Raw genomic sequence first — 16,105 nt, forward strand, 5'->3', positions numbered from 1 at the left:
GAGCCTGATGGGCTGCTGTCTATGGGGTTGCACAGAGTTGGACACGACTGAAGTGACTTAGCAGTAGCATGGACCTTTTTTACTCAAAAAATTTATTCTGTTTGTCTTTTGATTGGGTTGTAGTTGTTTATACATTCTGGTTTAAGTCTTTTGTCATGTGTACTCTTACAAAATTATACCTAATTTTCTCTCAATTTGTGATTTCTCTACTCAGTTTTATCAGTGTCTTCTTAGTAAACAGAATTTTACAAAGTTGATGAAATCCAACTTTTCAGTTATTTTTTTTTAGTTGTAAGTTTGAGCTTTCTGTATCTCAGGTAAGAATTTTTACCAACTGTAAGATTGCAAAGATACCTGCCTAAGCTTTTCTTCAAGTAAATACATACATATTCTGAAGTTGGTATAATGTTCTAAAAATACCAATGATGTCAAATTGTTTGATAGTGTTAAGCAAATTCTCTATATGCTAATTATATTTTTTTTTCTATTAGTTACTGGAAATGAGCATAAGCATAAACAAATATGATTCTGTAATTTTTAATTTTTCCCTTTACTGTTGACAATTTTCACTTCATTTATTTTGAAGCTTTCTGTTAAGTGCAGATACATTTAGGACTCTTTAAATCTACTTGATGAATTGATCATTTTATTATTATAAAATAGTCTTCTTTACCTTTGGTTATGTTCCTTTTATTGAAGTCAACTTCATCTTATACAGCACTCCAAATTTCTCATAAGTAGTGCTTTTAAGGTATAATTTTACCATCATTTTGCTTTTAACCCAGTTGAGCCTTCATATAAAAGTGCACTTAAACAACAAATAGTTCCATTTTGCTCTATGACACATTTTGAAAATCCTTGCCTTTTGATTGCTTACCCTAAATATTAGTCTATCTTCATTCAATATAATTATTGATAAATTTGGCTTTATGCTTATATTCTAGCTTTTATTTTCTGTTTGTCCTAGATGTTATTTACAATCCTCATCTTCCTTCGAGTTGATTCTAATTTCTATTAGCAGTTCTATTTAGTATAAAAAACTAATTGTATCATTTCTTGAAGTATGTATCTGCTGATGACAAATTATGTCATATTGCTCAGAAAATGTCTTTATTTCACCTTCATTTTTGGCTAAAGAAATCTTGAATGACTGTTTTTCCTTACTTTTTTTGTCATTTTAAAGATATTGTATCTTAGTCTTCAGTCTTTCATTGTTTTTAAGAAAAAAGTCAGAAAAAATAATCTTTGTTCTTTTAACTGTAATAATCCTTTTTCTTGGGAGGGCTTGGGAATTTTTCTCATTTTCTTTCACTTTTAGCAATTTGCCTGATATGTCTTAGGCATTTTCCAGATGTGTTTGTGTATGTGTGGGTGTGTGTGTGATTGTGTTTACACTCATCATGCTTCAGGTTCACTTTTTTATTAGATTAGTGGCTTTATAGTTTTCATCAAATTGGGAGAACTTATGTAAAATTTTGAAAAATATTCTTCAAAAAAATTTTTTTTGCCCCAAACTTTTTCATTCCTTTTTTCTCACACTTCAGCCAAATGTATGTTAAACTATATTATTGACATATTCTCCTACATTTATCAGAGATAGATATCAACCATTGTTTCTCTGTGTCCTTTAGTTTGGGCATTTTCTACTATTTTTCTTACATGAGTACTGATTGTTTTTTTCTATACTGTATAGTCTGATATTAAACATATCATTAGCTTTTTATATTAGGTTATTTTTGTCATTATTCTCAACTTTCACTTGTTTCATTTTTATACAGCTATTTCTTTGCTTGGAATTCATATTTATTCATTTGTTAAATTTATATTTCTTTTGAACTATTCATCCCATTTACAGTGTCTATTTTAAAGTCCTTGTCTGATAATTCCATCATGTGTATTTCTATTGACTGCATTTTTTGTTTGTTTTTACTTCTGGATACAGGATGTATTTTTCTGTTTTCTTCATATGTCTAACAGTTTTTGCTTATGTGTTTGCTATTGCAGAACAATGATAAAATTTAGAGAAAATAGATTGTTACCTTCTTTTAAAGACTTTAATTCTGTCAGTTAATTTTTTGATTGCTCAGCATGATTATGTGAACATGGAGTTTAGAATTTATTAGAGTGTGTTTAGAGTAGCCCTTACTCTAGAGCATTGAGGTTCTACCCTTTCTGAAATCTCTGGAAAATGCTATAATGTTCACAAAGGGGCCTGCATTCTGGATGATTAGAATTCGACTTTCTCAGCATTGTGTGATCTAAAAAGATGTCCATTCTGCTTATAACTCCTCCATAATTACTCTCTGCTTTCTGTTCTCAAGCTCTGTGCATAATTCATTTCCATAGCCATTTTTCTTTCACTACAAGGATTACTCATTTTTCAAATAAGCTAGGTAAATAAATGGAATTCTTTGTGAGTTTACTGGAAACAAGACATATTTATCAACTGTAGTGTTTTTAAAACATCAAATTGGAAATTTTAACTGGCCCATGAATGTTTAAATACTTTATCTGAGCCGGAAGATAGCTTTACCAGGCTTAGCTCTTGATGTCATGTTTAAAGAAATGTTCAAACACACAGAAACACACACACACACAAAGGTAAAATGCAGATGATTAGGAGAATAAAGGTGGGTGTTTTCTTTGAATTGTTCTGGGAGTCCTCATTGGAAATGAAAAGTAATGTAGATATTTAATACCACTCATTAAACAAAATAGAAAACTCAGTATGAGTGTTTTGGACTAACATAAAATATGCTAAAACACAGATAAATATCTTTGTTTCTTGAACACCCCAAGGCATGCCATTCTGAGGTTGTAAGGACAATTATTATGGAGCCCTTGCTAGGTGAGTGACAGTTACTGAACCAATCATTTTACATATTTAATTATCAAAACAGTCTAAAGTAGGCTCTATTATATTCACATTTTAAAGATGAGTTTTCTGAGATTTCAAGTTCATTAAGTCTCAAGGCCAATTAAAACTTGGTTGTCTTTGTTTAATCACTAAATCATGCCCAACTTTTTGCGACCCTGTGGACTGCAGTTTACCAGGCTCTCTATCCTCCAGTATTTTCTGGAGTTTGCTCATATTCATTCCCACTGAGTCAGTAATGCTATCTTACCATGCCATCCTCTGTTGACCTCTTCTCCTTTTGCTGTTGATCTTTTCTAGCATCAAGGTCTTTTCCAATGAGTCAACTCTTCACATCAGGTTGCCGAAGTTTGGACCTTTGGCTTCAGCACTAATCCTTCCAATGAATATTCAGGACTGATCTTCTTTAGTACTAACTGGTTTGATCTCCTTGCAGTCCAAGGGACTCTCAGGAGTCTTCTCCAGCACCATAATTCAAAAGGATCAATTCTTTAGTTCTCAGCCTTGTTTATGGTTCACCTCTCACATCCATGCATGACTACTGGAAAAACCATAGCTTTGACTATACAGACCTTTTTCAGCAAAGTGATGTCTCTGATTTTTAAGCTGTCTAGGTTGGTCATAGCTTTCCTTCCAAGGAGCAAACATCTTTAATTTCATGGCTGCAGTCACCATCCACAGTGATTTTGGAGCCCAAGAAAATAAAATCTGTCATTGCTTCCACTTTTCCCCTTTCTGTTTGCCATGAAGTAATGGTACCAGTTGTCATGATTTTCTTTTTTTCTGAATGTTGAGTTTTAAGCCAGCTTTTTCATTCTCCTTGTCACCTTCATAAGGAGGCTCTTTCGTTCCTCTTTACTTTCTGCCCAATTAGAGTGGCATCATCTACATATCTGAGATTGTTGATATTTGTCCTGGCAATTCCAGGAAACATTGATTCCAGCTTGTGATTCATCTAGCCTGGCATTTCACATGATGTATTCTGCATATAAGTTAAATAAGCAGGGTAACAATATAGAGCCTTGTACTCCTTTCTCAGTTTTGACTCAGTCCATTGTTCCATGTCCAGGTCTAATTATTGACTGCATACAAGTTTCTCAAGAGACAGTTTAGGTGGTCTGGTACTCCCATCTCTTTTAAGAATTTTCCACAGTTTGTTGTGATCTACAGAGTAAAAGGCTTTAGTGTAGTCAATAAGCAGAAGTAGTAGCAATTATTATTGTTGTAAATGCAGGGTACAGTATGTTAAAGAGGAGCACTTTCAAATAAAGATGGTCCTGCTAGCATTTTACATATAAAGGAGGCAATTATGTATATAAAATAATCAGTAATGGGGAATACCAAAGTGCTAAATGGATAATACTAAAAGTTAATATTGGATACATTAAAAAAGAGGAACAAAATTGAAATTAAGTGAAGAAAAGAAAAAAATCATCTAAGGTAAAAATTATAAAAGGACATTAAATAGAAAACTGTAAAACCTGAATGAAGATAGAAAACTAAAACAGAAATACATGAGAATCTGCAACAAATGAGAGAGCTGAGATTTAGTTTTGACTTAAATAACATGGGATTTGGGTTAGCTGAAACGTATTTGGAGTTAGTAAAAAACCTACCCTAACTAGAAATGTGAACGGTGAGGTAACTTCTGAATTCCTACTTTCTAACTTACTATTGTAATTAAACTATAAGGCAAGTGATAAATAAAAATATATGAAGTAAAATTATTAATAACATTTTGTCCTAGTCATCTTGCCTCTAAAAAAGTAATTTTTTAAAAGTGTACAATCCAAGGTAAATTTCATTTGTATGCAAAGAAAAAACCCATATGAATCTAATTTGTGTGAATGCAAAAAGTGCCTTTAGATATTAAAATAATAATCTTGATTAAATTAAATTATTATAAAGTTAGATGACTGATGTTATTTTTGCTTCAAAATTGGTCTGAAGGCAACTTCAATGTAAGTGTTCAAAACATTTTAAGCATCATTGGATTAAGTATATAGCCCATAATGAGAAAGTATTTTGAAAGAACTAGTTCTTAATTGAATTTGCAAGCCTAAATAAAATTTAAAAATGCGTTGTGTCATATGTAGGTAGCAAATTGAAATGATCTAATTTAAAATATTTAAGCCATATAATCATTTGACAACATCTATGAACAATATTTTTAGAGAAGAGAGCATAAAAATCAAAATTTAATATAATCAATTAAAATTAGTATTGTAAATAATACTTGCTTCTTTTATATTTGATCCTTATGATAAAAATATTAAAGATAAAAGCTAAAGATTTAACCGAATAAAATGAAGTACTGTCTTAAAAGAAACAGTTTTGTGTTACTTTGGTATTAAATAGGCTTTCTAAATGCTCACCATTTTTCCGAAGCTTAATTCAAACCAAGGTTATTTTGAAGTATATCACAGAGATATGGGCAGTAGCTTAGATGCATTTCCTACAAGAGAACAGATTAAATGCAGGGTTTTTTTGAAATTTCGAATAGCTTACAAAATTGAAGGTAGAAGTTCTAATCTGACAGTTGCCTGATAAAATGTGGACTCAAAGTAAATTTTGTTAAGAGCTCTGAAAAATGGCTGCCTCTAACAATATGCATTTAACAAACACATTTTTTTAATAGTAAAAGCATATATTCTTCTGATTCCACTATAGCAACTAGTTTTAAGTTTTAACATAATAAACCCTTTAGAAAAAACAACTACACAACACTAGAGCAGGGACTGGATTATAAAAAAAGCCAAAATCAAATTTAATTCCTTCTCTGGCTCATTCTTTTTTTGTTTGTTTCTTAATTAAAATAAGTCATATATAGAGTTATTTTATTGATTTGACATTATGGCATGACATTATGATACTAAGTCCAATGAATTTGATAATTATATCTACCTTGGAATTACCACCTGAGGCAAGATATTAAATATCTGCATCCCTCGAGAAAACTGCCTGCACAATTCCAGTTATCTACCATTGGCAATTTTTCTAATTTCTATTTCCATAATTACTTTTGCCTAGTCCAGAAATTTCTGTAAATAGAATCTCAAAATATGCGTTATTTTGTATATGATCTCTTTTGCTCAAATGAATGTTTTTGATAATTCTTTGTTTTGTTGTTTTTTATCAGTAGTTCTATATTTTTAGTTCAGTTAAGTTCAGTTCAGTCGCTCAGTCGTGTCTGACTCTTTGTGACCCCATGAATCACAGCACGCCAGGCCTCCCTGTCCATCATCAACTCCCGGAGTTCACTCAAACTCATGTCCATTGAGTCAGTGATGCCATCCAGCCATCTCATCCTCTGTCGTCCCCTTCTCCTCCTACCCCCAACCCCTCCCAGCATCAGGGTCTTTTCCAGTGAGTCAACTCTTTACATGAGGTGGCTAAAGTACTGGAGTTTCAATTGCTGGGTAGTAATTAACTCTTTGAATACATCACTACTTATTTATTCACTTTCCTGTAGATAGATAATTGAATTGTTTTCAGTTGCTGTGAGAACTTTGATAGAAGTTTCTTGCAGATGTATGTTTTCACATATTTGGGATAAATACCTATTAGTGTAGTTGGATTTTAGTGTAAGTTTCTATTTCTTTGTAGGAAAGTACCTAGCAGTTCTCCAAAATAGCATAATTTTATATGTCTACCAGTGTAACTCTTGGAGAAGGAAATGGCAACCCACTCCAGTGTTCTTGCCTAGAGAATCCCAGGGATGGTGGAGCCTGGTGGGCTGCCGTCTATGGGGTCACACAGAGTCGGACATGACTGAAGCGACTTAGCAGTAGCAGCAGTATAACTCTTAGCATTTTATAAACTTTCCAGTTGTTCTACATTCTTGCTAACATTTGGAATTGTTGGCATTGTTGATTTGGGGCTTTCTAGTAAATTGAAATGATATCTTATTATGGCTTAACTGTTATCTTTCTAATGTCTAATAATGTTGAGTTCCTTCTTATATGACTGATGAGCATTCAAGTATCTTCTGTGAAGTTTCTATTCAAGTTTTTGCCCACATTTAATTGCTTATTTATTTTTGTATTTGTTGATCTGATATTTATATATTCTGTATATATGCTCTTTTTCAGATATAAGTACTGATAGTATTTCTTCCTATTCTGTAGCTTGACTGGTTTATTCACTTTCTTGGTATCTTCAATGAGTAGTAATTTTTAATGTTTATTAATTTCCATATAATAGTTTTTTTATGGTTAATGCTTTTATGTTCATGGTAAAAATATTTTTGTCGTTCATGAGAGATATTTGACTAATCCAAGCTTTGAAGATATTCTCCCATAGTTCTAACATTATATTTAGGTTTGTGATCTACCTTCAATTAATTTTTGGCTTGAAATGAATAGGAGTCTATTATGTTTTCAAATGAATCTATTCATCTTATCTGAGTTATCCTGGATTTTGGTATAAAGTTATCCTGGATTTTGGTATAAAGAATGATATTCTCTCATTCTTTTAATGTGTGTAAAATTTGTTAAGCTATTTCAAATCCGAAAAGATGATGTTGTAAAAGTGCTGCACTGAATATGTCAACAAATTTGGAAAACTCAGCAGGGGCCACAGGACTTGAAAAGGTCAGTTTTCATTCCAATCTCAAAGAAAGGCAATGCCAAAGAATGTTCAAACTACCACACAATTGCATTCATTTCATATGGTAGCAAAGCAATGCTCAAAATTCTCCAGGCCAGGCTTCAACTGTGCGTGAACTTCCATATGTTCAAACTGGATTTAGAAAAGGCAGAGGAACCAGAGATCAAATTGCCAACATCCATTGGATCATCAAAAAAGCAAGAGAGTTCCAGAAAAACATCTACTTCTGCTTTATTGACAATGCCAAAGCCTTTGACTGTGTGGATCACAACAAACTGTAAAATTCTTCTAGAGATGGGAATACAAGACTACCTGACCTGTCTCCTGAGAAATCTGTATGCAGGTCAAGAAGCAAAGTTAGAACTGGGCATGGAACAGACTGATTACAAATAGGGAAATGAGTACATCAAGGTTGTATATTGTCATCCTGCTTATTTAACTTATATGCAGTGTTATGTCATGTGAAATGCTGGGCTGGACGAAGCACAAGCTAGAATCAAGATTTCCAGGAGAAATATCAATAACCTCACATATGCAGATGACACCACCGTTATGGCAGAAAGTGAGGAAGGACTAAAGAGCCTCTTGATGAAAGTGAAAGAGGAGAGTGAAAAAGTTGGCTTAAAGTTCAACATTCAGAAAACTCAGATCATGGCATCTGGTCCCATCACTTCATGGCAAGTAGCTGGGGAAACAATGGAAACAGTGAGAGATTTTATTTTTGCTGCCTCCAAAATCACTGCAGATGGTAACTTCAGCCATGAAATTAAAAGATGCTTTCTCCTTGGAAGAAAAGCTATGACCAACCAAGACAGCATATTAAAATCAGAGACATTACTTTGCTGACAAAGGTCCATCTAGTCAAAGCTCGGTTTTTCCAGTAGTCATGTATGGATTTGAGAGTTGGGACTATAAAGAAAGCTGAGTGCCAAAGAATTGATTCTTTTGAAATCTGGTATTGGAGAAGACTCTTGAGAGTCCCTTGGACTGCAAGGAGATCAAAGAGTCAATCCTAAAGGAAATCAGTCCTGATTCTTCATTGGAAGGACTGATGCTGAAGCTGAAACTCCAATACTTTGGCCACCTGATCTGAAGAACTGACTCATTGGATAAGATCTGATGCTGGGAAAGATTGAAGGCAGGAGGAGAGGGGACGACAGAGGATGAGATGGTTGGTTGGCATCACTAACTCAAAGGACATCAGTTTGGGCAAACTTTGGGCATTAGTGATGGACAGGGAAGCCTGTTGTGCTGCAGTCCATGGGGTCACAAAGAATTGGACATGACTGAGTGACTGAACTGAACTGAAAGATTTGTTGTGATATCTGCTTTCTCATTTCTAATACTGTCAAATTGTATTTGTTTCTTTTTCTCATTTGTGCTATTTCAATATCTGCTTTTTCTTGATTAGAATAACTCAGACTTTGTCAAATTTATTGCTCTTTTAAAAGAACCAACTTATGCATTTGTCAATTTTATCTACTTTTGTTCTTTTTCAATTTTGTTGACCTCTGCTATCATCTCTTTTTTGCCTTACTTTGCTCTATTACTGTGTTTTGTTTTGTTTTGTTTTTTTCAATATAAACTTAAGCCTTGATTTTAAATGTTTCTTCTTTCAAGGGTTCATTTTCTGCCTCACCCAACCTTAGCTAGCCAGTCAGTTCAAATTCAAAATACATCATAGCTGTTATTTCAGCATCCCTGTCCTTCTGTCATTCCTCAGCAGACACTGACGTTGGGAAATATGCCACATGCCTAGAGGAAGCTCCCTCCTCTCTTCTATCCTAATCAGCCCCCCACTTCTCTGCAATTGGGGAAAAGTACTGGCTGGACTCAGACTTGTTCTGTAGCAACATCTCCCCGTCATTCTCATTCATCATGCCTGCCACATGCGGGGATTAAGTTTGGTAGCAGTGTAACGAGTGTTACCAGTTATCTACTGCTGTGTAACAATCCAAAATGATGCTTAAACATTAGTATTCATTATGATTCCGGTTGATGAGGCAGTTTTCCTCCATATGACGGTTTATATCACTGAATTCAGCTGCTAGTTGGGCAGAATGAAAATTCTGAGATGACCTCTCTCTTATTTCTGGCACCTGGATACAGACTATCAGATGGTGCCTCAGTTCTTCTCCACACAGCCTCCTTATTCACAAGGTGTTAGATCTTACTGGCCTGCTCTGTGTGACCTCTTTTTTTTGCATTAAAACTGAACTTTTTTATATCATGGCAGCTAGGCTCCAAGAGGGAGTGTTCCAAAAGGATAAACCCTGATATGCAGGCACTTTTCAAGGCTGCATGCATAATACTTACAACTTTGCTTTGACCAAAGCAAGTCATATTGGATAGCCAAGCAGGGTTTTTTTTTTGTTTGTTTTGTTTTTTTTTTTTTAATTATTGGGATATAAGTGCTTTACAATGTTGTTTTAGTTTCTGCTGTAAAAGAGAGTGAATCTTTTTAATGGCTTTTTTTCTTGTTTCTTGAGGTATGCCTGTATTGCTATGAACTTTCCCCTTAGGACTGCTTTTACACTGTCCCACAGGTTTTGGGTTGTTGTGTTTTCATTTTCATTTGTTTCTATGCAAATTTTGATTTCTTTTTTGATTTCTTCTGTGATTTGTTGGTTATTCAGCAGCATGTTGTTCAGCCTCCATATGTTGGAATTTTTAATAGTTTTTCTTCTGTAATTGAGATCTAATCTTACTGCATTGTGGTCAGAAAAGATGCTTGGAATGATTTCTATTTTTTTGAATTTACCAAGACTAGATTTATGGCCCAGGATGTGATCTATCCTGCAGAAGGTTCCATGTATACGAGACAGCAAAAGAGACACTGGTGTATAGAACAGTCTTATGGATTCTGTGGGAGAGGGAGAGGCTGAGAAGATCTGGGAGAATGGCATTGAAACATGTATAATATCATGTATGAAACGAGTCACCAGTCCAGGTTCGATGCACGATACTGGATGCTTGGGGCTGGTGCACTGGGACGACCCAGAGGGATGGCATGGAGAGGGAGGAGGGAGGAGGGTTCAGGATGGGGAACACATGTATACCTGTGGCAGATTGATTTTGATATTTGGCAAAACCAATACAATATTGTAAAGTTTAAAAATAAAATGAAAAAAAGACAGTGAATCACCTATAAGTATACACATATCCCCTCCCTCTTAAGCCTCCTTCCTACCTCCCCCCATCCAATGGATTAATAAAACAATATTTACTTTATTTCTGAAGATCTATGACAAGTAGATCCCCCTGCCACTCAGCAAGGAATGAAAGGAACTGTAGATTTTTTCTCTGCTAGAAAAATGTTTATTTTATTATTTAATCTATTTAGTTTTTTTTTTTTCCCCCAATACCTCAACTGTCTGAGGAGTTAGAAAACAAAGTGAAAGCTAGTTATGATTTTGTAGATTATCTCTTTGTTTTTGTGACTAAGATGGAAGTGAAATTTTCTGCAATGTTTTACATCCAAACTCTAAGTGGAACCATTGCCCACTACTTGCATTTCACACTTGCTCACCATCTTCAATATTTTAGGACCCCATAACTTTCTCCCTTAAGTGAATAATCTTATCTTCTGATGTCACAGAAAAAACAAGTCAGTAGAGGATGTTTTATCTCAACTTCCTTTCACCAGACGTGTAAATCAGGTAATATAACCTGCTGCTGCTGCTGCTGCTGCTAAGTTGCTTCAGTCGTGTCCAACTCTGTGCGGCCCCATAGACAGCAGCCCACCAGGCTCTCCCGTCCCTGGGATTCTCCAGGCAAGAACACTGGAGTGGGTTGCCATTTCCTTCTCCAGTGCATGAGAGTGAAAAGTGAAAGTGAAGTCGCTCAGTTGTGTCCGACTCTTCGCAACCCCCGTAGCCTACCAGGCTCCTCTGCCCATGGGATTTTCCAGGCAAGAGTACTGGAGTGGGGTGCCATTGCCTTCTCTAGTAATATAACCTAGTATATATAAATAAGCTAATAGAACTTATTTTCTTACCACCAAGCTTTTTATTTTTATTTTTTTAATACTCTACCTGGAAATCTTGCAAGTACCACTTTGTCTGCCTTATTGCTACTTTTTCCTTAGATCTATCTGGCTGTCCCTCGTTCTAAATGTCCTCTTGTTGTTTAAACATGTGTTTAGGTACCCTTCTTGGTGCTCCTACTTTACTTAGTCCTTTTCCCACCATAGACATTATCACTGCATATTGCACTTGACTATTAACCTGTCTGTAACCCATCCCCCATAGCTCCACATACATATACATCCTAGGCCATGAGCTCCACGAAGTAGAAATTATATATGTCTTTACCTTGCAGTTGTATCCCCAGCACTAAGGAGTGTGCCTGACACTCATGTACATGTCAAACATATATTCAATAAATGTGTGTGTAAATAACACATTTCTCATGTGATCACGTTACACCTGCATGTTGCAAAACCCTGGGAGATACTTACTTCAGTTCAGTTCAGTTCAGTTGCTCAGTCATGTCTGACTCTTTGCAACCCATGGACTGCAGCACACTTCCCTGTCTATCACCAATTCCGGGAGCTTGCTCAAACTCATATCCATCAAGTCAGAGATGCCATCCAACCATCTTATCCTTTGTCATCCCCTTCTCCTCCTGCCCTCAATCTTTCCCAGAATCAGGGTCTTTTCCAATGAGTCAGTTCTTCACATCAGGTGGCTGAAGTTTTGCAGTTTTAGCTTCAGCATTAGTCCTTCCAATGAATATTCAGGACTAATTTCCTTTAGGATTGACTCTTTGATCTCCTTGCAGTCCAAGGGACTCTCAAGAATCTTCTCCAGCACCACATTTCAAAAACATCAGTTGTTCAGCACTCAGCTTTCTTTATAGTCCAACTCTCACATCCATACATGACTACTGGAAAAACCATAGCTTTGACTAGATGGACCTTTGTTGGCAAAGTAATGTCTCTGCTTTTCAATATGCTATCTAGGTTGGTCATAACTTTCCTTCCAAGGAGTAACCATCTTTTAATTTCATGGCTGCAGTTACCATCCGCAGTGATTTTGGAGCCCAAGAAAATAAAGTCTGTCCCTGTTTCCATTGTTTCCCCATCTATTTGCTATGAAGTGATGGGACTGGATGCCATGATCTTCGTTTTTTGAATGTTGAGTTTTAAGCCAGATTTTTCAGTCTCCTCTTTCACTTTCATCAAGAGGCTCTTTAGTTCCTCATCAGTTTCTGCCATAAGGGTTATGTCATCCTGGTATCTGAGGCTATTGATATTTCTCCTGGCAATCTTTATTCCAGCTTGTGCTTCATCCAACCTGGCATTTTGCATGATATACTCTTCATATAAGTTAAATAAACAGGGTGACAATATACAGCCTTTCCCAATTAGGAACCAGTCTGTTGTTCCATGTCTAGTTCTAACTGTTGCTTCTTGACCTGCATACAGATTTCTCAGGAGGCAGGTAAGGTGGTCTGATATTCCCCTCTCTTTAAGAATTTTCAGTGAAAAGGGTATAAAAACAAAGTTACATGTTCAGTGATAGAAAAACAAAATATGCTTTTTAAACTGATTGAATTTTATTTATTTTAATCAATAGCTTAAAGTCATGATCTTGGGGAAGGTAAATGAAAGGTAACCCATTCCTTTGAGAGGAATCTCATCCCAAAAAAGGAGAGAAAATTACCCAAATGTCATCATGGGAGTAATTCCCATTCCACCCTAAGGAATATTACTAGAGGGGATGTATATGACAATGGCATGACATTGGGAAAAGGCTGAAAATCGTTGATTTTTAAAAGTAGATTGTTAAATATGGATTGGTTTTATATAGTCTATATATGCTTAAAGTTTAGCTCCCTGAAGCAAAGCAGCAATTTACTAAGTAGCATCCTAACACCCTAAAATAGTTTAATACAGTTTCCAAAAAAGGACATCACTCCCAGTAAATGGAATGAGCACTTTGGGACAACTGATTTTACAAATACATTTTTATCTAGTGCTTTAAAATTTCAGTGCATTACTGACACAGACAGATGCTTTAACCCTTTTAGTTATGAACTCTGTTTCCATGTGTTTCTAACCATTTCTAAATGCCAGAGATGGGTAATGTGAATGAATTACCAAAGAATAGCTGGAACTCTAAGTAGAAATACTTCAACATAATATTTTAGATCTGGAGGGATTTCAAAGATCAGCTCATGACTTATTAGAAACATAAGGCCCTGATAAGTTTTGTCTGTACAAGAAACAAAAGTAATATGCAACAGAAGCCTTCCATCTTGTCAAGATGACTTTCTTCTCTTCTGCTACCACCTCCCACTTTGCACTCACTCTGTTCAAGCCACAGAAGCTTTATTTCTGCCTTCAGATAGTCTAAGTTTATTTTTCTGTAAGAGTTTTTGCACTAGCTGGTTTCAAGTGCAACCCCTGATTATGCAGGGGGCATTTAATTCCCATATCTTTTCATAACAGACTCTTCTCCATTTGGGTCTCAATTAATATGTTACTGTAAGCACTCTGGCTCAAGTAAACTCATCCTCTCTCCTCCCTATTATTTTATCACATCACCCTATTTTCTTTTATTCAGAGTATTTACTTAAAATTATCTTGCATATTAATTTGTTTTGCATTATTTCTCCTCACTCTTGAACCTAACCTCCATGAAAGTAATTGTCTTCCTTGATTCGATATTATTTGAATCTAGAACATCACTTGTCACAAGAAAGCACTCAGTAAATATTTGCTGAGTGACTGAATGACTTACTCTTATGGCATCTGTGATGCCAGTCTGGTTACAATGTTTCTAAAGACGAAAAAAACCCTCAAGATTATGCATTTCCATATATATTCAATTGCAGTTGATTTTTTAAAACAAAATCTTTTAAAATCTTTCTTTAGAGCATTTGTTTGGGAAATGAAAATGATTCTGTAACTACTCATCGATACACATGAATCAATATCAATTTAGAAGTGCATCAATATTTTTATTCCTGTCTGCCTGCATTAATTCATACATCACTATGCATTCCACTTCTTGGCATCTGCTGATTCCAGATTTTCTAGTTTGCAGCATAGCATCATTGAGTTTCATGCCATATGGCTGCCCTTTGGTCCAAGCTTTGATCAATCAAGTGATAGCAGACTGACTCGTGCCATTTTAGAGAAGATAGAGATTTGATGTGGAGCCAATTCACTAGAACATTTTTTTTTTTTGCAGAAAAATGTTCTAAGCATCAATAGGAGAGCATAAACTATACTAAATAAATATATATACAAAAATACACTTTGTACCTAATGGTTGTCTCAGAGACAAATTGCCAGAAACTTGTTTTATCCCTAAAGGAGAATGTTCCTTCCAAAATTCTAACTGGTGCTGTACCCATGTGTGTGACCAAAATTATTCTTTATCAGCAGCAGTAAGGGGTTTTACACTCTGAAGTAGGGTAGTCTATTCTTTCACTGATAGCAGTCTGAAAACCCAGTGTTGTGATTTAGTGATTTGAAACGCAACAAACAAATGTGAAGAAATGCTCTGAAGGATGCTCTGGTTATGATCTAATGGTATTAAAAAATGCATCAAGAAGCCTGATCTACACCCTCCCTCTGACTCTAGTCCAACTTCTATTTAGTTATTTATTGAGAACTCATCTCATTCTCAAAAGTAGTAGAGGCAATTATAAAAATATACATGATATATGTAAGAGCATAGAGTAAATGTGAAGGCATAGAGAAATAAAATCATACATATATATATATATATATATACACACACATGTAATATATGTATAATGTATGCATATATATAATGTATATGTTAACCTACAGGTAAACTTAAGAATGAAAAATAATTCCAAAATATTGTAAACATGGTTAATGAACTTGGCCTTGGGATTATTACTAGATGAAGCAGAAATAGTAAAAAGGTTTTACAGTGTCCATGAGATATATAGTTTTAAAATATCAGCTATTTAAGAAAAGCAAAGCTTTTATTTATTCGTTTTTTTATCACTGAGGCTTGAGAGATATGTTATAGGGCTTTATAAAGAGGATATAGGTCTTACCTGTGTCCTTACCACATACCCTTAACTACATTTCTACAGTAAGTAGTGGCAATTCTGTCAGACTATGCCTTTAAAGTAAGAACAAATCCCTCCAAAACAACTTGTATAACTTTAGTTCATTTTATAATAAATTGCCACATTATATTTCAAAAAAAAATAAAGTAAGAACAGACACCAATGCAGTTTTCAGAAACAGATTTTAAGATGTGGTATGAATTCATATTAGAAATTTACAGTTTGTTGAGGTACTCTGAATCAGTTTAAGGATAAAAGACTATTGGCTAAATATGTTCTAAGAAACTTCATCTAAGAAAAGTGCAAACTGGAAGTAATATTAAATAAAAACTAATCAAGACAGTGTTGATATTACCCATAATTCTTCACTTTTATACCTTAGCAATGTTGTAACTAATATGCAAGGCTTGCAGGACAGGGATATATGCTGAAATTCCACCTCTACTGTTTACTACCGTGTGACCACAGAGATGTTAGTTTCTTTACTCATGTGTTCCTTTTTCGGTATTAACAAATAATGAAACATCATATACCTCAGTAGAAATTTCATGAACTAGCACAGGT

General features: G+C 34.9%; 1 protein-coding gene across 20 annotated transcripts in view; it reads left to right on the forward strand.

Annotated features, from left to right (window-relative positions):
- The window catches only part of PTPRD (protein tyrosine phosphatase receptor type D), a 2,536,342-nt gene that overhangs the window by 1,214,807 nt on the left and 1,305,430 nt on the right, over nt 1–16,105 (forward strand). The gene's annotated exons all lie outside the window — the stretch shown is intronic.

The sequence above is a fragment of the Bos taurus genome, chromosome 8, assembly GCF_002263795.3.
Source record: "Bos taurus isolate L1 Dominette 01449 registration number 42190680 breed Hereford chromosome 8, ARS-UCD2.0, whole genome shotgun sequence".
NCBI classification, from domain to species: domain Eukaryota; kingdom Metazoa; phylum Chordata; class Mammalia; order Artiodactyla; family Bovidae; genus Bos; species Bos taurus.